Source organism: Cylas formicarius, unplaced genomic scaffold, assembly GCF_029955315.1.
Source record: "Cylas formicarius isolate icCylForm1 unplaced genomic scaffold, icCylForm1.1 PGA_scaffold_10__41_contigs__length_53128322, whole genome shotgun sequence".
Classification (NCBI taxonomy): Eukaryota; Metazoa; Arthropoda; class Insecta; order Coleoptera; family Brentidae; genus Cylas; species Cylas formicarius.
Window position 1 is genome coordinate 39402791 of NW_026844214.1, and position 26476 is coordinate 39429266.

At 34.3% G+C, this 26476-nt stretch overlaps 1 pseudogene; it reads right to left on the reverse strand.

The window, feature by feature from the left end:
• Positions 1 to 213: 213 nt before the first annotated feature.
• The window catches only part of LOC132700950 (uncharacterized), a 44475-nt pseudogene continuing 18212 nt past the window's right edge, over positions 214 to 26476 (reverse strand).

Genomic DNA, 26476 nt, shown 5'->3' on the forward strand with positions numbered 1-26476 from the left:
AAAATATTCAGTAAATTCATTTTTAATTGCTTCACAATTTGCCTAAATTTTTCGTCCTATCTTAGGTATTGGAAGAAAGGACATCTTCCTTTTTTTTCCTCATCAAACCAAAGTTGTGTAAATAGACATGATGCTGAAAACATTATCAATAACACGTCTTGCTCTACAAAGACTATAGTAAAAGATACGTTTCTTAGAACCTTTTGGGCACTTTCACATCTCTACTAGGTAGAATGCATCAGGTGGTAAATGGAACTCATTGTTTTGCAGCTTTTTCCAGAATATGGAGTTCTTTAGCACACCTCCATCTGAAATCCTTTCTTGGCAGCCAACATCAGCAAACAAAAAGTAATAATTTGGGCCAGCAACTCCCAATAAAACTATACTAAAATGTGTTTTATAATTCAAATAGTCGCTGCCACTGTGTATTGGTGCGTGAAGTATACAATGTCTACCATCTATGCCACCACGCCAGTGAGGAAAATTCCCTAGAGCTTCATAATTTTCCGGAACATATCGACATTCTTCTTCAATTGTAGGCATGTAAAAATTAAAAAAAAACGATATTGTAAAAAACCACAAACATTTCAGGAGATGGTTAGACCAAGGAGTCAATATCAAGAAGAAGAAGAAGAAGAGGAGAAGGATAAGAAAGAGGAAAATGACATGGCCAACGATGACATGGCTGTTGATAAAATTGATAATGACAAGTAACAGAAGTACTCTAAAAAGAAAATCAGATTTTAAATTTCCCAAGAAGGACAAACTCATAACACCTGTTTCTTTTCTAGAGGACAAGAAGCATATCAAATATTACAAGAAACTATTGCAAGTAAAAAAACAAGAGGCGATAGCACAATTTATGGAGAGCATGTGGCAACAAAGCATTGAAAATACAGCACCCATACACAAAGTGAGGTGGAACATCCTAAGTGGAGATATTCTGTATAAGGCTGTTAAGAGACCTTATGAACACATCTCCTCAATCAGTTCCATTAACCAGAAACAATATTATTATCAACCCAATCAACAAACTGATGCCAGTATCACGGTTAAAGCACCAGTACTCCTTTAACATCACCTTCAACATCAGATGGACTACTTTCTTATGAAAAGGAATCTTTTATTTCGGAATCCCCACCAAACCTGACACTACAGCAACCTGATAATCCAACGACGCCCATTATAAGTTTTATTAATGCATTTACAAATAGACTTTAAGGAATTTTTTGATATTTTTTTTATGTGAACCCTAGATTTTTGAAATAAATATTTTAAGCATTATATTTAACTATTTTACTCACTTTTACGTATTCTTGAAGCGTATGAATGATAGCAGAGCATACTTCTGGTATCATTCTTGAAATGAGTCATCAGTAGCTAAATATCGTAGGGTTAAAATTAACTTTTCTGTTGGCGGTATCGCTTCTCTAAACTTTGTATCTTCTTTCGCGATTTTTGGACCAATTTTATTTAATAGCCATTCAAAATCAGTAGACTTCATTCGGCATAAATTTTGAAAAAATCTGTATTCCATTTCAACTTTGAGATCACTAATTCAGTCTATCCCTCTATACAGACTTCTGCTTTTGAATAATGATGTTGTCCATCAGCGGCGTTTTCGTCGTTTTTGGGTTAGTTTTTCACTGCTTCGGCCTGCGCCTCACTAATAATAATATACAATGGACACCATATTTACCACTTACAACAAAAGTTCCCGCGCCAAAAATAAGCGCGAAACTGAACGAATGACAGCAACCGAATTCCTTCACCTTAATGTGGACGGCAGAGCAAATTTTCCATCGAACGCCGAAAACATTCAGTCGAATGGCGAATATTAACTTATTTTTAACAATCCGTCTACACCTAATTTAATTAAAAAAACAGTATGAGACACTTTTAAAAAGGACGTACGTTGGTTTCCACTACCGAGTCAGACAGTACCGTCATATAATCTGTCATGTACTTTTGGAAACAAGTTTTTTTCTGAAAGTTATAAATAACAGTTAATATAATCGTAAATATTTCTTTATGTCATTTAATCTAATTTCTGCTTATGTTAATATTATATCGATCCCAGAATTTAACACACAGCGCACAGTGCATATGTAAAAAGATGTAAATTTTATTTCAACTATTCTTGTTATGCCAAACATTAAGTCATATTTCACAATGGTGTGCCTGAAGGTGGAAATTTGATTATTTTTATTTAGCACCACTTCATTAAGCGAAATACATCTAAACAATTTTTTAATCACTGATAATCTTTTAAATAAATAAGTAATTAGGAATCAATTACTATGAAATAACAGTAACTGCCTTGTTTAATAACATAAAATATAATATTTGCGTGACAGTGCAGTCCCATTTGTCTAATGCATCTCCAAATGCATTTATCGAACATAAATGGAAACACGAAAAATATATTTTCATCTCGTTTTTTCGACAATGTGGTCACGAACTACGGGCGAAATCAAATAATTTCCTGGCCAAATCCGAAAACAGGATGTAAATGGGATTCGTTAATCAAATTTTTACGTACAGTGAACAACAGATTTACGTCAACAAACGTTTGATTTTATTATTGTCTGCCCTACGAAGTGTCTTAATTATTATTAAATAATTGAAATTTGCTATTAGGTTGGAGTTTTTGGTGCATCGACGTATTCTTTATTCTCTAATATTTAACATAAAACGAAAAAAAATCAACGGGATGGAGAAAGCAAAAATCAATTGATTACTAACAAAAATTAACATACCGCCGATGTTAGTATGGCGCCTTTACATAATTATAAAGTGCGATTATAATAAATATTAATTAGTTGAATATATCAAAATACCAGAAACGCACCACGTGGATGTCGCGTTTTACGCATGATACTGCGCACGTCTGATCATTGTAAAATTTACTATTTTAGGGTACGGAGTAGCAAATGTTTATTTTCGCGCAGCTTTACTTAAAAACATCTTTATTTTATTTTTAATTATTTTAAGTTTTCTAATATTATTATAATAAAATTGCTATTTTTTTTCTGGTTTAAGCAGTTTTAATGTTACCTACAGACATTTATAACACTTAGATTTAACTTATTTTGTTTTTTATAACTTCAAATCCTTTAAACTTCCAAAGAAGATAATAAATTCAAAGATATAATATGTTTGGCAGTAAACTGTGTATTATAGAATTACAGAAAGCAACTAAAAGGTATATTAATTACGCATACAAAATAATTAGGTCTGTATTGAAAAACAAAAACGAAAAAATAAACCTTTTAAATGAAAATAGTAATTTTTATTTCTGTTAAAAAGTTGAAATGAAAACCTATTCAAATAGTTATGAGATACGACAAATTTTTAAAATCCCCAATTTTTAAATTTTTCCTAATATCTGAGGAACTACTGGTAGTATTCAAAACCCCGATTTGACCACAGTTGCATCTTCAATAGTTGTTTGTATTCGCTATGTTTCACTTAAAAACATCTTGGTTTTATTTATCATTATTTTATGTTTTCTGATATTCTTATAATAAATTTTATTATGAATTACATTAATACATATATCGGGTGACACAAGAACGTGGGAACACTCAATAACTTTTAAACGGCTTCAAATAGCGATTTGCAATTTGGAAGGGACAATATATAGTTAATGGTTGCACTTCCGGTTTGAGCGGAAATGACAGTAAGGTTTGAAATTTAAATGGCAAAACCAATATTTTTTTGCATTTTCGGATTCAGGAGATCATTCTACGTATAATAGTATGGTTTTTCTCTTTTTTTTTGTTTCTATAAATTTTTATTTAATTTTCGAAAATTGTGTCTAGGAGGCTGTGACCACCATAAATGCTATTTACCGGTCACCTGATCATTGTAAAATTGTAAATGACACTTTTCTTTACTTCTCTAATGGTAAACATCATTTAATGTAATGAACTATTAATTTTTCGGGCTAACCTAGTTTTTTAAAATAGCACCCTAGTGGAAACAAAAACTTTTTAACACATTTTGATAACAAAATTTTCAAAATCCGTTAAAAAATATTCTCACAGGAAGGAAAAACCAGATAAAAAAATACATTTTTATAAAAAGAAAATAATACTTAGGTTTCTTTGCTTCTATTCATTATTAATTGTCAAGTCGGTAAGATTAAAAATACATAAGAAACTCATGCAGTGGAAAGAAAGAAAAACAGATTAGTATTTAAAAAAATAATAAAATTCAAGGAGGAGTTTCTTCTGAGATTCAACGATTAGAATTTGTTGTTGAAATTGTTTTATTATGGTAAAAGGATGATATGCTTTTGGGATACGGGGATACAGTCATACGTACGTCATAAGCTACAAGCACTGTTAACCAGAAACTCAGAAGAACAAGAGAATAGAAATATTTTTTTCTTTCCAAATCTGTCACTTTTTGGGATATTTTAACGCAATATTTTGAAAATCTATTAGAAAATAAAATCTCAAAAATGTCGGTAGAATCGATTTGAATGTGGTATATCAACGTGTGCTACTGTAAGACAAGTTTTACATTGACACAAAACATCACACTCATTTATTTTGGAACTGGAGTTCTGTATTTATTTGAATTAAATAAGTGCGATAGATATTTACTTAATAACCAATTTATTTAAAGATGAAACTTTCATAGAATGTTTTCAAAATGTCCTACGACACTCCCTGGCTCTAGAAATTACATTCGATGCAACCCTTCCTAATATTTCTGGAGTTATTCTATCAAATGCAGCCAAGATTCTCCGCTGAAATTCTTGTAGGTCGAACACTGGAGTAACATAAACACGGTCTTTCACGTACCACAAAACAAAAAAATCTAAATGTGACCGGTGACCGTGGGGGCCAATTGACTAGACCGTGTGTAGTGATTAGTCTATCGCCATAAACATCACGTATGTGTTCCATGACATCTCTAAAGTTATGGGAGGCTGATGAAGATACATATTATATATATATATATATATATATATATATATATATATATATATATATATATATATATATATATATATATATATATGTATACGGCAAGAGGTAAATCATCTAACGAGTCTTCAATTTCATTTCTTAGGAATTGTAAATATGCACCAGTTAAGGCACCATGAAAAAAAACATTGATTCGGAACCGTTCTTGATACTGTCCGGGACGAATAATTCTTTGATTATTTAAATATATATATATATATATATATATATATATATATATATATATATATATATATATATATATATATATATATATATATATATATATACTCGATTACTTTGATTTTCATTTCTTTACTTATAATAAAATTATCATGTCGATTATTTTGTGGATTTCTCATTTTCAGTTCCAGCTTTCTAAAGAAAAAATGGATAGCGGGCTGCATACAATGCACGGGCCTGTCGAAAGTCTTTTCTGCATTCCCCGTATATCAGAAACATATAAACTTTTTCTCCATTTGTAAATTGATTATCGTTTTCCATGATTATCCAAATCGATAATCAAATAACAATATTTCCCGATAACCGGAACTTCAATGACTGAAATATAAATAAATGACCTAAATATAAATAAAAATCCGCTAATCGATTTAAAAGTTCAACATTTATTGTTAATATTAAATATGCCATTGATTGTTAAAGGCGTGTTACAATAAACTAATATAGCCAGTATATAAACTTCTTTGCATGAAATGAAAGTCGTTTTAAGTATTCAATTGCAAGAAGCACTCCAACTTTACAACTCTGTTTACACAAAATCTAGTAGGGAAATTATCCGAGTCGCTGCCTTTCAATCGCAATTTAGCTCTCAGCATTTATTTAGTAATTAACATGGCTTAACATTTTCAACGATTGCATTAGTCGCCCGAATTAAATATTAAATCTCTCGTTAATGAAAATGCAAACGAATTAAAATTTTATTAGATTTTAGAATGCGTGCCATAACACACCAACAGCTCCGGTGAATAAATGATCAAAACCGTTTGTGCACGGACCGCCATTCGGTTAATTAGCTTGTTTTTGGTTTGAGCGACCAGACTATGGAATCGTTGTCGGTAAAGTATGAAAACCTAGAACGCGATGTTTAGTCCACAGATTGAATGCAAGTGTACGGAAAAAGGAGTAAAATGTTGCATGCTCATACAAAAAAAAATGCTTCAATTAATTTTTTGGTAGTAGTTATTGTCGAGTTCGTGTATAAATTTCATATTCCTCTGATAAGATTTTAAATTAATGGCAAACTTTAACAGCCGATGGATAGAGGTCAGATTTGCAATTGATGATGATCATTTTGTACTATTAACTCTAGAATAATCTTTGTAACTCTTACTGCCTTCTTTCGTTGTCGAATACATTCGTTCGCAACTCATATTTAAGATTTCATTATAAATAGATATTTATAAAGGATTTATAAGAAATCTTTTTTTTATAACAGCTTTTATAGTTTTATAAGAAAACAATTTTTAGTAAAACTTTTGCAAGACTAACCAAAACACATTATTTATTGTGTTGCGTGTTGGTTACTTCGGACTTTTTGAAAAGGATTTATTGCGTTCTTAAACACATTTTTATACTTCCTTCTGTGTATTACGCAACAAGTACGGTAATAGTATATTATGCAACAAGTGCGGTAAACGGCATGTGACTCACGAGTTTATTTGACACGAGCGGAGCGAGCGTTTAATAAACGAGTGACTTAAAAAGTTTACCGAACGTGTTGCATACTATACTTTTTCTACGACCGTTAGTTTTTGGGTACATTTTCGTAAAACAACACGAATACATTCACTGACATGGCCGTCAGAATTGGCAAACGTCAAATTCAAGGCGTGGGGAATATCTCGGAAGTGGCTCGGATCCGTGGGAAATAAATCTAAGTGACGCTTCCCGCACGCTAGATCGGTGTGTAAATAGTCATTTCGCAGAAGGGAGTAGAAAAACGGCATTTGTGTTTAATAAACGAGTGACTTAAAAGTGTTGCAAACTACACTTTTTCTACATTTAGTTTTTGGGGACATTTTTGCAGAACAACACCGATACATTTACTGACATGACTGTCAGAATTGACAAACGTCAAAATTCAAGCCGATTGCTCCCAAACCCGTGCGGTAAAATCGCGGAAATGTCTAAAGAGGCTTGGATCAGTGGATCAAGAAACTGACGATCCCCGCACACTAGAACGGTATATAATTAGATATTTTACAGAAGGGAGTTGAAAAAATACCTAATTATATACCAATCTAATGTAAGTTTCGTTTCCCACGGGTCCGAGCCACTTCGGACATTACTGGAATATCACCGCACGAGTTTAGGAGCAGAAGGATGTTTTCGGAGATATTTCCCACGCTTTGAATTTTGGCGTTTGTCAATTCTGATAGTCATGTCAGTGCATCTATTCGTGTTTTGCGAAAATGTACCCAAAAACTAACGGTCGTAGAAAAAGTATAGTATGCAACACGTTTGGTAAACTTTCTTATACAGGTAAAACAATATTGAAATTGTAAGGCATCAATAGTAAAATAATTGATTGGGAAAATTTAGGTCAGTATAGCATATAAGGTTAATCCATAGTTTTCGAATCTATCTGATAAGTTTAATTGATTCTATAATATTGTTAAGAACTGCATGATAATAAAATATTTGTTATGTTTTTATTTATAAAGTCACTAAGAATTAAAAGATAACATTTTTACTATTGAAATTTCACATTAAGTTTTTTATCTTGATTAGGAAATACAATCAGAATCACTATAATTATCATTATTCACATTCATTCTGCTGATAATTTCCGGAGACTTTGTGATTACAAACTTCAGCCGAGTGATCAATCACATATCACATATTTCGGTGGTAGCTTATTTCTAAAACAGATTCAAGAAAACAAAACAACTAACACGTTAAACAGTACAATAAAAATCAAATCTCTCTGCCTACAATAATAATATACTATAGCACACAAATGCCGTTTGCCGCACTTGTTGCATAATATTATAACACTCCTGGGATTTTATTGCTAATTTCATTAATCCCTTATAGATCTTCAAGCAACTAGTCCATATATTACAGCTACTATGGAACCTAGACTCCCATGCGTTTGTAACGACCGTGAAAGACGGTGGTGTTTTCCCAAAATTTTATGCACAATTTTAAAAGTCATGTGTACTTTATTTCAAAAATGTTCTTAGACTTTTTTTATACAACAAAATTTCTAGTTTCAAAATACAATGAGAAGGACACAAAATAAAATATATTGTAAACAAATTGTATCGAAAAAGCTGAGAAAAGGGATAGTTTTTTGTTTGATATTAATAAACACTGTCGGTATGTTTTTGTAGCGGTAACCAAAATGTTATTAAACGTATTTATTGTTTATAAAGGTAACGGCGACTTCTTATCTTTACAAATAAATGGGGAGTAATATTTTAATATGTGACTGAAATTTGGTCATCACTACCTTTATAATATTCTCGGTTTAAGTGCTATACGAGTCTTAAAAGAGTTCTCGGGTTTTATAAAATAGGTAATCGAAACGTAACCGTTGCCATTATAAAACAAAAAATGTTAGTCTGGTTATATTGTAGTCCATCATATCGAAACAATTCTACCAAAAAGAGTAGGCTGCCAATCTCTGCAGTATATTAATCCTCACGGGCTAGTCTGGTACACGGATGGATCCAAAATAGGCAGAGGAGTTGGAATATATGTTAGGCCAGTCTAGTCTTGTTATCAAGTAGTGGTCCCGAGATCACCTTAACAGAGGCAAGAGGTGCGATGGATTCCCAGAGTCAAAGATATAAAGCCTCTGGGGATCAATCACAGCTCTTGCCTCCGGGACTACTACTTGACAGCAAGACGTGTTATTACTATTCTACCAATTTCTCTTAGTACACGCTTATGTACAAACAGACTGCCTCGAAATGCTGCAGTAACTCAGTATTTTGGGCTGGAGTCCTCCGTTGGAAGACCAGTCTCAACAAGTCTTTTTTTTAGCATCGTGCATTTATACAGGTCATGGATTGACACTTAAATAAAATAATTTTCCTCCTTAGTATATGTAGATGCATATACATATATTTAATTTTGCGTAAATAATAAATACATATATCCTTTCTTAAGTTTTACAACAAATAACTGCTCAGTAATACCGCGTAACTAAAAACTATTCTAGCTTTAAGTAATGATTTTATCCAGTTATTTAATTAAATCACTTGTAAATATACCTTTTTAACCGCTTTGAATCAACCCATCTGAATTAAAATCGTGGAAAGTTATATGTGCTTCCAAACCGCCATCGTATTATCGCATTACATGTACGTTTGAACGTGCCTTACTTCCCTCCGCATGTTTGCTTTTGAAATGAATTTTGCATCTTTTAATTCCGAGTTCGCCCCTTCCAGAATCAAGATAGCAGTGAGACGGTAAACTCATCACACCTTGCGATTTAAGACCTGAAATATTAAACATTGTCGTTACACCTCTGGCTCGAAGCATTATATCCGTCTTCGCGTGAAAACCTACGTTGTCAACAAGACGCACTGCATTAATATTAGGAAAATAATCAAGAAAAAGCGAAGACAAAAACGATATACGAATACCAAAAGAGTGAACCATATTTTGAAACATGAACAAACTCCTGATTTTCCATAATCGTACTGTATGCCGCAAGTGCAACTTATATACTTGAAATTAATAAATTAATAAATAATATCCGAAACTTGAATTACGACATTTAATTAAGTCAGTGTACTTTTTTATGGTCGTGGCACTGGAAAACCCGAATAGATAGCAGAGCAGCAGTTCAGGCACTGTATAGACCACGTTTCACATCAAAGCTAGTATCACAATATTACAGTTGACTAGTCAGTTCAGTTGGATCAGACATTGTTCACATCCCAAAGGAAATAATCCCGAACACTGCTTAGTTAAGAAAACTGCAGAACTAGCATCAAACGAGGTACTTTGACATGCTTTTAGGACATTATTCAATATAACGTCGTTATTCTTTTCTTAATTCTTTTTTTCTTGTTTGTTTTCTTGTCTCCCAATTCTTTGGAAAACTCTTTTAGTCTCGAAAACTTTATTCCACAGAAGTAACGGTAAGGCAGTCAAGTGTGGGAAGTGATATCCCAGAATATCTGCTTTCCTTTCATCATTTTTCTAATATTTCGCACTACTTCCTCTTAAAGAATGCAAATACAGCCACATGTAGGGGCTGCATCAAATATGTGGCGTTGACTGGAAAGGGCCACACGTACTCGTAAATATCATTTTCTACTGCTGCTTTTATGACCTGTGGTGAAAAATGGGTGGCAAAGTTATCCCCAACTACGACTGCTCGTGTTTCTGGTTCCATGGTAGCTATTATATGGGGTAGAGCGGATTTAAAAAACCATTCTCAAAAAGATTGATATGGAACCATCCGGAAGAGCTGGTCCCATAAACAGTGACAGAGGGTTCACCAGTTTCAATATAAATTGGAGCTTTTGTACATTGTCACAGAACATTATATTGACACAGGACCAAGAATAATTTTGTATTCGTTCCACCCTACTCCAGTTTCTGGAAACAATAACTTACTTCGCATCATCTTCAGCGGTATTAGTTTTGTCGTAACTGAATAATATCGGTTCTATCTACGGACGATCCCGTTTTTTAATATTTGTTTCGATTCGTGTGGAAATATTTTGTTACTTGATGAAGTTTTCCACAAAATTAGGTCCAAGATAAATGTCTTTGAATTCACGCACTTTTGTGCCCTGTTTATCCAATAATTGTTTGGCCATAGCACGAATTAGTTAAAGGGAAATCCCATTTTGCCACTTGTAATGAAGTATTACGAATCATTCCCCGTTCACTGCTCCTAAGGACACTCGGATGACCTATCGACCGGTTGTGTACACCAAGGAACTTATTACGAAGTGTTATGTGTGGAATTTTATAAACTATTGCCGCCCTTTGGACAGCCATGCCACTTTTAAAAGATTGAAGTGCTTTTCTTAAGTCTGCCCTCAAATTGTTGCTCTAACTCCGGGTTCCCGGAACTTTTTCGTTATGTCTTGCCATTTTTAATTACTTGGTACCTGTAACATTAGAAACTGATATTAACAAAAAGTAAGAGAACAGAAAATGGAAAAAAAAGGTCCTAGTATCCAAGTAGCCCCGTTTGACGGTAAACCTCTTTTGCCTTGGCTAGGTCAGCGATGACAGATCTGATCACAAAGAATGCACTCTGCATCTATACAGATAGCAGACAAGTGATGGATTAAAGGGAACTGGACTAGATCCTTAGGTCGGTTTGGCGACGTCAGTCCTTAGCGAGCTGATAAAGGAGAACTTCTGGAAAAAGTCTCTAAAACAATGAAAATGGATAAAAAAGAAAATGGTTGACTAGCTAGGAAGCCATTGAGCTTATACAAACGAAACAGCAAACAAACAATGTACAGGATAAAGCTACGTATGGTCACAGTTATCCTAACTGATCAATGCTGAATTAACAAACAGCAATTCAGATTGGGTTTGAGTAGCAAGACCTGCGAACAGGAAGACGAGACAGTAGAACACATTCTATACGAATATGCTGTACGCCATGCGTAACGATTCATATCCACCCCTTACGGAGATGACCACGTGGAATCATTAGAGTTGAAGTAAAGCAGAGCAGGACTCTCCCCCAATCAAAGAACACAAAAGTATGCTCTGAAAAATAATTCATAAAGCACTGGGATTAAGTAGAAAACTGTTGTCATGTCAAACAAGAGAACCATTGAGCTATCCGATGCAAACCATCGCCAAACAAAATCTGGCAATGGCTAGCAATCAATCGTTATTCAGTACAACTCGGATATAAAGAAGGTTGTGTTTATGTAAACATAGCCAGTCCAACACAATGATGAAAATTACTTACGTTAAAGAACGCTGTATTTATCTTAGATGAATTGTTTACGTTATTTAAAAAAAACTAGTCAAATTGTTGTTTTATTAATCAAATTATAGAATTAAATAATTATTTGGTCACAATTTTATACTGAAAAGTAAACTATAATGTGGGCTCCGAAATGAAACTACAATGTGTTTACTAAGATAAAAGCACGGCCATACTCATGCGTGTCAGAGGTCGGGTAAAATTTCCTTTCGAATTTTACCCAAGTGATGAAGGGTTAATCTCCTCCAATTTGAGAAAGTTTTCGCGCTTTTGTATTAACCTCTTCGGCAATAATGTATTTTCGCAGGAAAATTGAAACTTGGTCTTTATAAAGGTTAACTCGGGAACTTCTTGGTTAAATTGTTCGATACAGTTTGATGAGTATAAAATAAAGTTGTTTTTGGCGAATCCAAAGGAGAATGGAGAGAATATCGCACGATTTTTTCCAAATAATTGGTCGAGAAGCCACATTTCACTTTATATCTTTCTATTACTCAAATAACTCAAAGTAAAAATAACAATTTTCAATTAAGTAGTTCGCCTTCTTCGAAGTAACCAAATGGCGAAGCAGAAAGCGGAAGAAGAGAAGTATCTTCATTATAGCAATAGGCTGTTGCAAAAGGCTGTTACTATATCCGCACTATCAAAAACAATATTTAAGATTGCCCAGAATTGCCAGACCGATTGCCAACTTCCGCAAAACCAAATAAGGCATAAACGATTGGATAAATTAACTTTTCATTCAAGCTAAAATAATACACTTGATAATAAGTTTAAGTAAAGTGACAAATTGGGAAATTAGAAAAAGATGTGTACTTCAAAATAAGTGATTCACTTTTCCGATTTCACGTTTCTATTGGTCTCGGTTTTCCCATAATATTTCTTTCAGTCATAAAAATGCTTGAATTAAAAATTTTCATCGGACAAAGCATTTTCTTTAAACATTAATAATTTTTTTTTTATTTAACTTTTTCATTTTCAAATTTTGCAACTAACAAACAACGCAATATTTAAAAAAGAACAATATTGATTTTTAAATGGAATTTAATGATTTTTTAAGAGATTTTTAGAAAAAGAATCTGAATCAGCTGCAAAATAAACACTTGGGGTGCCAGTAGCAGTACTGATTAGTCCTGTCTATTTTTTGAAACGACGATGAAAAAAATATTAAGATGGGTCAGTGGTTATGCACATGCGTGGTTTTTTGAAATCTCATTTTCAAAATATGCCCATATCTAGTTAAATGTTCTGAATAGTGGATAAAATTTAGAAGCATGCTCATAAGACAATTTCTACCTCAAGGAGAATATCACAGCCGCAAAAGATGCACCAACTCATTTGTGTATAAGATCGTCAGTAGCGTCAAGCTCCTCTTCTTCGCTAGCCAATTAAATATTTTATTCAGGAATTACAATGAATCCGCATCTAGATAGTACGGTTCATCCGACAGACCATTGAGTCCAGAATCCTTATTTCTATATTACTAAAACTATATTTTCTCTTTTTGAAATTGATATGTCAGTCTGTCTCATAAGAACTCCTATAAGACTTCGATAATAGTATATAATGCAATAAGTGCGGTAAACGGCATTGGAGTGACGAGTTTATTTGGCGCGCGCGGAGAGGGTGTTTAATAAGCGGTGTATAATTAGGTATTTCACAAAAAGGAATAGAAAAAAATGTTTTCTATGGCGATCAATATTTGGGTGACGATACCTCTATAACTATTTGCTATTAGTCTTAGTCTTACCCACGAACTTCATTCCAATCAGTACATGAGTAAGTGACGGGCGGCGTGTGCGTGAGCTACGCGTCTTTTTTTATTGGATATAGAGGCAAAAGGAGAACTCAAGAAGTTTGTAATTTTTTTTAGGGCACAATATCCAGAAAGACCCATTTCAACATCTATAGTGACTAAAATGGGGAGTAAAGGAGAAAGAGTAAAAAGTGAAAAGAGTACAAGAAACAGCTAAAGTAAAAGATCGTCTAAGGTCAAGTAAGTAGTCCAAAAACTAATGAGAACACATACAAGATTAAACATTTTATTAGAATTTGAGGATAATTCCCCTGAAAATATCTTCTGAAGTACCTGCAAATAATAATCCAACCAACAGTTTAGCGTGTATTAAAAGAAGAAAAATATCATCCATAAAAGATGACATTACTACAAGAGCTGAACGAAGATGATCCCGACCGCAGAGTACAGTTTTGTGAAACTATGATGAAAATGTGCAACTTAAATTCATTTTTTCATCATCAGATGCTGTTTAGTTTAGTTTTTGGAGTACAAATAATCATCCACATTTGTTGTTTGGGGATGGATTTTGAATAACATAATTATTGGACCTTATTTCTTCGATCAAGATATTACTAAAGCCCGATATTTACAATTTCTTCAAAACGACTCTCGCAGTTTCCTTGGTTTCAGCAGGATGATGAATATTTAAATACGGTATTTACCGGACAGTGGATTGATAGAAGGGGGATCAATAAAGGGTCTTGCAAGATATCCGAGTTTTTCCTCTGGGATCTATAAAAAAACAAGTGAAGCCACAAAATATTTAAAATTTTAATTAGATACATCAGATAAATTAATGGAAATATCCTGGGTAATGTTTTGGAAAGGTTTTTAAACCGATTACCATATAGTCAAGAAGGTAATAGTGGGTATTTTCAACACCTAATAAAATAATTTCTTTGACATACCCTGCTTCTATAAATTCTCAGAATATATAGAAACAGGGCATCTATAAATTTTCTCCTAATTTTACTCGCTGCCATTTAGATATTCAGTTTCTTTAATGACATAAATTTAAATGTGACAATTTAAAAACTTTACTCGTATTACTTTCTTACCCGTTCGTTCCAAATTAAATATTTGTTTTTAATTTTTTGGTTAAAAAAAGTAATAGTTTAACACAGAATTCGAAAATGAATTTAAAAATATGATGTTCCATTTTAAAAAACAGCTACTTTTACTTTATTTACTGGAAAAAATGGGCAAGAAAAAAAATATGATGGACGAGTGGGAGATTTTTTCTTGAAATCGAATGCCTAATTTTTAAATGAATGGAACAAATTCTTTGTTGCCGTTTACTCTATATCGAAAGCATCCGATCACTCCATTGTTAACGAAGTGGACATCTTAAAATCGCACATTCGGCGCGCTTGATCCGTGCATCATTAGATATTTTAGAGGAGGGATTAGAAAAAATATAATTTAGAGGTAACGTAAATATTACCGTAAAAAAGCATTGGCAGGAGGTTTTGGTACGCTTTATTGGACGATTTATCTACTCTACAAAATATAGTTGCACGTTAAAACTAAATCTGTAGAGAATTCTGTATGCAGTTTTGTATTTTAATCTGGCTCGCCGGATTACGGATTATCCCCGCGACAGAATATAAATCGCCCTGTATCGATCGGCTTGCACGTAAAGAGCTTAAAGCCTCAATCATAATTTCATTAACTTTAAAATTTATTCATATTACTTTGGCTTTGAAAATTTCGAACCAATCATCTGAAAATTAAATAAAAGAAACGCTGACGAAGGCGAAACGATTCCGAAGCCGATATTTCCATAGGCCACTTGATATCAAACGGGAGAGCTCCTGTTGAATATTTATATCATCTTCACATCCCCCGAAGCGCATGGTAATATCTTATATACAGAGCGAATTACCTTTGCTTCTGCTTTGATGCGAGGATATCAATCACCATTGGTACCGTCGCTCACTGCTAAATATATTCGTAACGGCAAGCAGAATATCGCATAATGCTCCCAATTATGGTCGCTAATCAGTTGTTGAGTCGTACGACTAAATAGGACCAGGAATCATGGTGAATGGAATTGTCAGTAAAGTATAAAGTAATTATGGTGTATATTCGTTTAGACTTGAAAGGTATGTCAATGTTGGACTCTCAATACCTTAAGTTTTATTATTTATCATCCGTGAAATAGTTTTATAGAAGAATTTTTGACTTAATTAGTGATATTCTAAAAAATTAATTTAAGTTCCTTTAAAGAAAAATTGTAGGAGAATGAAAAATATGATTACAGGCCTCTTGAGAAAAGTAGAATTGGTCTATTTCAATGTAAAATAATAAAATAAGATTTTTTAACACGGTATACCTTCTTAACTTACAATGCTAATATAAATATCTAGCGCCCTGTTTTCTAAAATACGTTTTAAAGGGGCTGTATCTCATTCTCAAGAATGAACCCCTAAAAATTTGCTCCTAAGTAGATTTAGGCTTGCCTTCCTGAATAGGACTACCCTATATTCAAGTATGTCAAATATTTCTGCACAAATTAACAAATCATTAAATTTATTTATTTAGTGTATCATGCTTCTATTACTATCGCTAATTTATTCAGCAGCTTTATTGCCTAATTCAAGTTTTTCTGGAAACCTTTACGAACGTAAGTATTATTCTCTACTTACGCAATGTTTTATAAAAAACTGTATATAGTTTTTATAAAATGTGTGGAACATGTAACATAGATGTAGGCAACTGTTGTTTGGAATACTGTGTGAGATCAAAATCTCTAATAAAAATAAGCTCTTCCATTGCAAATTCGAGCATTGCCATTGATATCACATCGATCTGGCAAAACTGTATTAGATGATATAAAGGATGATTCAATAAGGGTTTCCACATTAAACTAATAAAAAAAACTCGGAAGAATATAAAAATATACACAGATTTTTATTTGCCATTTTAGATTAGTCTTTTACAATTAGGTATGAAAGATGATGTCATTCAAATGACCCCAGCGACTCATATGGCATGACGTAATTCGTTTATTGAAATTTCCTATCACTTTCTGACAGAATTCTATGCCGGCTATTTCGCGTCTAATCTCCTGTTTCAGGTGTGGAATAGTGTTTGGTTTATTTCCATACACTCTGGTTTTTAAATACCCCCTAAAAAAATCTAGGGGAGTAAGATCACATGATCGCGGCGGCCAATTGATATCGCCGTTACGTGAGATAATCCGACCAGGAAACTTGCCCCGTAGCAATTGCATAATTGCATCGTTTCTCTGAATGTGTGCCAAGGGCCACATACTGTTGGAACCACAAATCTTCAATGTTCATACCTTCCAACTGCTCCCAGAAAAAATCGGATATCATGTTTCGATAGCGAACACCATTAACCGTAACAGCGTTCTCCGCATCATCCTAGAAAAAAAAAGGGCCAATTATTCCTCCGCACCAAAATGCGCACCAAACAGTCACTTTTTGCTCAATTTTTGAACCACAAATTGACGTAGAGCCCGAAATTCATTTTTTCTTTATCGACCATTTTCATAATAGGCTTGCAATTTTTTACACGTTGTTCAGTCATATATTGCTCCACGACTATTTTTTTTTATGTTTCTTATGTTTTGAGGTTAGAAATCTCATATGATAATAAACAAATACCGTGGTGTTTCAAAAATATTTCAGATTGTAATGTGGAAACTCTATTTGAATCGCCCGTTAGATTTTACTATTTATCTACCAGAAAATGATAATATGAAAAATAAATCTTATACTAACAGCAAGTAAAGACGAAAACTGTTCTGGGGGCGCTGATTCAGATAAGATATTAGTAATTAGATCGATAATTTAAAATTGAGTTCCAACAAATTCACTAGTTGGAATTTAGTGGAATAATAATAATCCTTACTTTTAAAACTTTATTCAACAATTCTCATGCGCCTAATGACGAAGTAGTGATCATCGATTTAAATTGCGTTACTTTAAAGCGCGCAACTTGATAGTGCAACATTTATTTTTACCATTTTTCGTAGCGAAATTTTTATGAAATGGGACGCGAGAACTTCCATTCATTACTGGTAGTAGATGAATCGAGTTACCTCGAGCTTGTTCAGACTAATGACGCGATGTACGATGCCACGTTTTCCAAAAAATATAGGTACCTATTAATAAAGAATAAGATTCATTATAAACTTATTTTTGACAATATTGTCAAACTTCAAACATATTTTTTCCACTTGCTATTCTAAACGACCGGACCAGTCCAGAGTATCAGGGACGAACTTTTAAGGTGTTTTAAAACTATAAAGATATAATATAACATAATGTTTATTTAGGTGAAAAAATATCACATTAGTACCTTTGGAAAATACACTGATACTAAATAGAAAATGCAATAATATTAAATAGACCCAAATTATTAATAATTCCCTAAATTAGTTTATTTTCAAAATCGAATTCTATTTCACTGTCAGACTCATTAAAATTAATTACAATAATACAAAGATTTCACAAATATCTTAGGCTAGCGTATACTAAAAAAATGTTAATATAAATAAAACTTTTACTGTGGAAAAGGTTATTAGAAAACTTGCTTAAAATTTTTATGACCCAATCAATGGTACACTTGCAATTAATCCACATAATGATTTCCATTATTTGTCGTGTGGTGTATAACAATGTATACTATAATATACACATAAATGTATTACTCTAGCATCAGAATTCATGTCAAAGTTTAAATCAAACGTTTCGTCGAATTTAACAAGAGAATCGATATTTACTCATTTGTTTAGCAATATTGTTGATCTAAGATTTCATGTTTAAACCTTAATTTAAATCCATTTTTGACATTACGAGAGGTTTGTGTTTTTGAGTAGCTTTTCCTTCTCCGCAACAACTAATTTTTGCCATCGAGTCACCCATTTGCATAGACATAAAGAACACTACCGAGTTTTTTTTTATCTCACATACAATCTAATGCACCATGGACGCTAAAAAGTATATAGCATAAAAGCGTTGATACAACGTACATTAAATTTTATACCGTGTGCGACTCGACGTTGTCTCCCTTTACAATGCGATAGTATACATCGGACATAAAAACTGCAGCGACTAAAAAAATATGTATATCAAAGCTAGACTTAGGATTATTTAATTGATAAATAAAAGAAAACCCAAAAAAAATAAATATGTGAAACCATCATGGAAATTTTTGAATACTTCAACATGTTAGGGCATGGTGCCAATCAGAGTGATGCCTTTTGATGAAGTTTTGTACAGGGTAGTATCCAACTAAATTATCGTATACACACGTACGTGATACTGGTGACTAGTCACTAGCAGCCGAATGAAAATATCTTACTGAAAAATTGTTGGTGAATATTTGGCGCTATGAAAAAGCAGCAGCTTATAGCACTACAATAATATGCATTGTAATGGCATTGTGCTCTTTCCTCACACCATACCAAACATAATACGTGAGCACCAATGGCAAGATAAGCCATATAAGATACTATGCTTTATTCTTCTATTAAGCAGATCTCAAATCTGTAGAGTTGAACTGGAATGATCAATACCAGACTGATAAGCAGCAGTCGCATTAGCAATTTGCCTCTTAAAAATAAGGCTTTTCTGCCGTCAGATTTTGATTTTGAAAGTTCGTCTAATGTAATAGGCCTGAGTTATTTCTTGATCGATAGGTTGAAGCAAAGCTGTCGTGTTGAGAGGTAAAAATGTCACTGTTATATTTGGATGCATGGTTACAAGTTCGGAAGGATGACCTGGTGCATTGTCTAAAACTAGAAGTGCTTGAACGTCTAAATTTTGTTTTTTTAAATAAGTTTCAACTTTTGTGGCCATATATCGGCAATAACACGACGAATGTTGTCTTCCAAATGGTCAAACGTTTGTCGCTTATCCGCATAGACCAATGACTTTACATGGCCCCACAGAAAGTAGTCTGGCGGTGTTAAATCACAAGATTTTGGAGGCCAATTCACAGGTCCAAAACGTGAAATTAGGTGGTCACCAAACGTGTCTTTCAATGACTCGATTGTGGCACGAGCTATGTGACATGTTGCGCCGTCTTGTTGAAACCACATCTCCTGGACATCATGGTTATTCAATTCAGGAATGAAAGAGTTAGTAATCATACCTCTATACCGATCACCATTGACTGTAATGTTCTGGCCATCATCGTTTTTGAAGAAGTACGGACCAATGAATCCACCAGCTCATAAGCGCACCAAACAGTCAGTTTTTCTGGATGTAACGGTGTTTCGACATACACTTGAGGATTAGCTTCGCTCCAAATGCGGCAGTTTTTTTGTTGTAGCCATTCAACCAGAAGTGCGCTTCATCGCTAAACAAAATTCGCTTATGAAAATCGGGAACAACGGCAATCTCGTTTTGGGCCCATTCGACGAATCTACGCCTTATTTGATGATCGTTCGGCTTCAATTCTTGCACGAGTGGGATTTTGTTGCACGTAAACCAAGATCCTTCCGCAAAATCTTCCATAAAGTGGATGGACACAGATCCAATTCCTGTGCTAGATGGCGGATGGACTCATTCGGGTCTTCCTCAATGCTACGCTCTACAGCAGCAATAGCTTCTTCTGTACGCACCGTACGGCGTCTCTGGGGATGCGAGTTATCAATAAGAGTAAACGTGGTGCGAAAACGTTCCATGGTTAATCGAATTAACTGCTCTGATGGACGATTTTGTCGACGATAAAATTATAAAAAAATTATTTTCGAAATAAAATTGCACTATTTGCAAGCGTTGTTCAGGCGTGATGAATTGCCAAACCAAATTGAAAATAAATCACTTGACAGCTGTTCTATACATCGAAAAAAAACACCCATTATTATTCAACTGTAACTAAAAAGTGAGAAACCTGAATCACAGCAAAATGCCAAGATTCCGAATTCGGTCTAATGACGCGATGTACGATGCCACGTTTTCCAAGGAATATAGGTACCTATTAATAAAGAATAAGATTCATTATAAACTTATTTTTGACAATGTCAAACTTCAAACATATTTTTTCCAGTATTGGGTCGCATTTTTTTTAACCCTCGAATAGTGTATACGCGATTGAAAAATGCGCAAATCAGGAACTTTTACTGTACTTAAGTTCCATACGACGTATATTACGACAACAAGCAACCTTTCATTACGAAAATTCTTTTCTGATCATCCACAAAGGATACTTGACTAGTATTTAATAAAATGCATGGCAACCTGCGCCCAATACGCACAACATTATAGATATAAAGTGATTCCTACTTATATTATTCAACTGTAACTAAAAAATGAGAAAACTGAATCACAGCAAAATGTGAAGATTCCGAATTTGTGTGAAGTTTAAAATAAAATGTAAAATACTATAAAATAACTAATTCTTTCGGTATAATCGAAATTCCTACATAATTCCAGGAGAGGCTTTTGTTTTTAGTTTCATAATTTATCTGTCCCTGATATACGGGTTCACTTTTAGCAGCGACTGAATAAAATAATACAGAAAAGGTCTTAGAAACCGGATCCATCCCAAAACGATTCTTCCACTTTCACGGATGTGATTTCCATTAAAAAAGGCCTCCATAAATGATTAAAAGCATTACTGAGAAACGAACCTCCGCGTTCCTCGGTTTTCTCCGAAAAGTTTCCATTTTTACCCACTCGAAGTTATCATGAAACGATCTTCTTTTATGATCCCCGGATCGAACCGATATATATTCGGACGTTTATTTGACTGATGTCGAGAAAATCACTGTTTTATTTAGTCGAGTTCAATTGCGCCTCCAATTTGAAATCTGGCACCTTATCGCCTGTCCGAGTTTGACCGTTAAACGGAAGGGAGTTAGAAAAGTGCTTCTTTTTGTCGAACAAAAAATTCTCTCTTACGATTCTTTTTTGTGTTCGCTCTCAGTCGTTTAGCGTTTAAACAAAGAGCTCTTCACCGATGTTACCTTCAGTCGTTGACAAACTAATGGCGCAACCCCCACATTGAGAATTAGAAATTGAGTTTTAAAGTCTGTCACAGCTGAATAATATTTCACGCTTGCAAGTCCGGTTTATTTATATTACCTGCCCTTTTAGAGCACAGGGCGGCCACTAAATTAATACTTGTGAATACATCAAATTCTTTAGTTTGGTTTTTCGCCGACACTTTGTTATTTCTGCATGCAATTATAGAAGACCATGTTTACATTATTTCTTTTAAAGGACGCGAGAGCGAATAAAAAGAAAGCCGCCTTGCGGTGATGCTTGGAGTTCGCGTCTAGTTTTTGTTGCTTACCGACGAAGGTTTAAAAGTAGGTAGTTGACCACGGGAATTAGGTGATAGATGGTTAAACGAAAAAGACGTAAAAGAAGGGGGTAACGCAGAAAGCAGTGCCGCTTACCCTTTTTCTTTAAAAAGACAACAGTCAGGTCATGGACTAATTATTATTGTCCACATACCAAGTGTCGACGATGATTTAGTGTATACAGGCAATTCGTCCGTTGTTCTTGTACAATGTTTGATTTAATTAACGAATGTTAACTTTTTGCTTTCATGATGGAGAATATCGTGATATTCTTTTCAAAGCCTTGTTTAGTTTGGAAATGTCGCATTTACTAAATGTTCCTTATGTTTCAGTAAGATGTTTTTTAAAGTCCGGAAAAGATAAAACGTTTAGTGGTTGCGGGAAATTTAACGTTATATTTTTCTCAGTGTAATTATGAACTTCTGTTTGCGCAAAACCGTTTTTTGCAGAGACCTTCAATGACTTTCTCGGGAATAATAACATCATTGTTTTGTGATACTGGAAATCTAACGTTAACAATTTCGTGTGCGTTCACAGTAATGCAATATATTTGGTTTTATGCTTATCTAAATAAAATTGGTATATTAGTTTTATTATTCTTTAATTGTTTATTGACAAGATCGATAGAAAAATTAAAACGTTTTAGGTCGTTTAATCCTATTATACCGTCAAAAAATGTATGAAAGTCAAAAAGAATAAATTATAGGCTGGTATTACCCTTTAATTCTGGGAAAGTCGGAATATCTGCTATAAATAGAGTTTCCTTTTCAGCAGTTCCTGTTTTAATAATAGTTGGGAAATGATATATTTTTTGATAATAAAATTTTTCTACAATGGAAGTCGAAGAATCGAGTGAAAACAACCAGTACCAATTAAAAGTTTAATTGCGGGTTCTTTAATCTGAATATACGGTAAACTATTATTAATTTCGGTGTGCATTTCTAGTGTCTCGTTGAATCGCATTGGCTCGTTTTTGAGATATTTGATTTTCGATTTCAGGGTGTTCGTCAGAATTTTGAGTGCCATTAGAGCATTCAATTTGATTTCAAAATTCAATATTTTCAGAGTATTACTCTTGGTTAATATTTTCATTTTGAAATACCGCAGATGTTTCTTTTTTGTACCGCGTTACTTTTGCCGATTTGGTGTAATTCTTGCGAAATAAAATTTCTAGAACCAGTAGGTTTGAAATGGTTAATTTGATTATTTTGACGTGGTATGGTTTTTGTTGACATAGGTTCGGGTTTATTGTTAGGTACCTGAGCTGTCGATTTAAATACGTTTTTAGGTGGGCAAAAAACTTGCCTATTTGTAGGGGAAGTTAAGGGGGAAGAGGAAGTTAAGGGGGTAGTGAAGCGAATATATGACGTTGTTTCCAGCTAACGTCAGTCAGCCTCTCCTACTCAATTCCAACTCTCCCCGCCAAGTGGTATTCCCTGGAAACCAGAGCAACCTTGTGGAAGATCGTGGTAACCAATCCCGGTGGGAAACAAGGTCAGGGCTAACGAGAGCGGAAGAAATGGTCCTCCAAAGACCAACCGAGTGACTGCCGGTATAAGCAGTCCCCCTTTTTGATGGCCAACAGCTTCGGGTGGAGGAGGTATCAAGAGGTAGGGCCATCTCTGGTCCATGGATTGAGAAATCGGTCCAAAAGGCGGATGAACCAACACATGAGAATGCAGAAGGCAAGGGGAACCCACTGCATTAAATATCATATCGATTCTCCCTAGTACAAATCATCAAGGCTGAAAACAACAAACAAACGGCCCTCAGTCCCGGCTGATCTTAAATGATCAGAGGGTGCGAAGAATCCCCGGGTCAGCTATGAGAATTGGTACATGGAATGTACACAGTTTATATGAACCTGGAAAAATACATAATGTTATCCAGGAGATGCAAAGGTTAGATCTAAGCATCCTAGGAATCAGTGACACTAGATGGCCGAATTCTGGACAACAATCAATAGCCAACGGCACCATTTATTACTCAGGAAGTGATGACACCCACCATAGATATGGAGTTGCGATCGTGGTATCCAGAGAAATCAATAAATCAGTAATAAACTTTACCCCTATATCAGACCGAGCCATGTTATTCCAACTTCAAACGTATTATTGTAAATTAAACATAATTCAAACATACGCCCCGACAGCAGATAAATCTGACGAAGACATTGAGGAATTCTACAACGAGATTAATAACATTATACAATCTCTAAAATCAAGGGACATAACACTAGTATTAGGAGACTTCAATTCCAAGATTAGCAGAGGTAGATTTGACAAATATGTGGGAGAATGTGGACTTGGTAGGAGAAACGAAAGAGGTGATAGACTGCTGCAATTTTGCCAAGAAAACGGTTTTATTATATCGAATACGTTCTTCAAACTTCCAAACCGCCGTTTGTACACCTGGAAATCTCCGCAAGACAACAAACAAAATATGGTCAGGAACCAAATTGACTACATCTTGATAGACCACAGATATAGGAATGTAATCAAATCAGTTAAAACCTACCCAGGGGCAGATGTCTCATCGGGCCATAATCCACTAATAGCCCGGTTTTTAATAACACTTAAAAAACAACGAGTAATACCAACAACAAATTGTATAGACGCATCGGGTCTAAAAATCCAAGAAACAAGACAAAGGCTACAAAATAAGATCAATGACAACCTCAGAACCCTCAAAAACAATCAAATAACAGCGGAAGAAGACACGGACAAACAATGGAAAGATTTAAAAAATGCATTAATTGAGCCGAGCAAGACCATTCTGACAAAACAGAAAATGGGGAAAAACAGGAATGGATGACTCCAGAAATTTTGAATTTGATGAACGAACGACGTGGTGTAAAAGACAACAACGAGCATATAAGAATATTCAGAAAGAAATCCGATCACAGATAAGAGAAGCAAAAGAGGTATTCTACAAAAGAAAATGCGACGAAATAGAAGCCCTTCAAGAAAAGCACGACAGCTTCAATGTCCACAAGAAAGTAAAAGAACTGGCAGGGTTACAGAAGAAAAGACAACCGTCAATACTTACTGACCAGAATGGCAAAATTATTATGGAAATGGAAGAAAAACTAAGAACATGGAAGAATTACATAACAGAATTATTCGATGATGAGAGAGATATAAACAGAATAGTAACAGAACAAGAAAACAGTGGACCGGAAATAACTAAAGAAGAGGTCATCCATGCTATAAAAATCACAAAAGATGGAAAAGCTGCAGGACCTGATGAGTTACCCTCTGAAATTCTCAAATTGATAGAGGAAGAAAACATACACAGTCTAACAGATCTGTTCAACACCATATACAAAACAGGTATTATACCCAGGGAATGGTTGCTATCAACGTTCGTCACTATCCCAAAAAAACATAATGCAAGGCAATGCACAGACTTTCGAACAATCAGCCTAATGAGTCATACGCTAAAAATATTTCTGAAAGTGATACACCACAGGATATACAAAACATTAGAACAAGATATCAGCGAGACTCAATTCGGTTTCCGAGGTGGTTTAGGCACAAGAGAAGCAATATTTGCCTTGAACGTTCTCGCCCAACGATGTATGGATATGAATCAGGATCTTTATATATGTTTCATTGATTACAACAAAGCCTTCGATAGGGTCCGACACGAACAACTTATCCAGCTTCTGAAAGAGAAGAACTTAGACACCAGAGATATAAAAATTATTACGAATCTTTATTTTCATCAAAAAGCAGTGGTAAAAATAGAAGGGAATAACACCGAAGAAATAGAAATCCGTCGAGGCGTTAGGCAGGGGTGCGTGCTATCACCGATGTTATTTAACCTTTACTCAGAGGAAATAATGAAACGAGCATTGGACGATGAAACGAAAGGACTAAAGATTAACGGAGTGCCTAGCAACAATATAAGATATGCGGATGATACGATCCTGATAGCTACCAACCTAAACGAATTACAGATTGTAGTAGACAAAGTTAATACATCGAGTGAAGAGTTCGGACTGTCACTAAACGTAAAAAAGACAAAATTTATGATAATATCAAAAACAACACAAAACAATTCACAAATTCATATAAATAACCACTCCATAGAAAAAGTTGACAGTTATAAATGCTTAGGTACAATTGTAAATAAAAATAACGACTGCTCTGAAGAAATCAAAACTAGAATAGGACAGGAGAGAACAACATTTGTGAAAATGAAAAGAGTGCTCTGTGGCAGCGATCTCAGCTTGGATTTAAAAATCAGAATGGTGCGATGCTATGTTTTGTCGGTACTGTACTATGGTGTAGAGGCTTGGACTCTGAAGAAACTGGACATAAGGAAACTGGAGGCGTTCGAAATGTGGTTGTAACGTAAAATACTTAAGGTAAAATGGACCGATAAAGTGACCAACATGGAAATCCTGAAAAGAATAAAAATGAAAAAAGAAATTATCATTATGGTAAAAAAGCGTAAACTTCAGTACC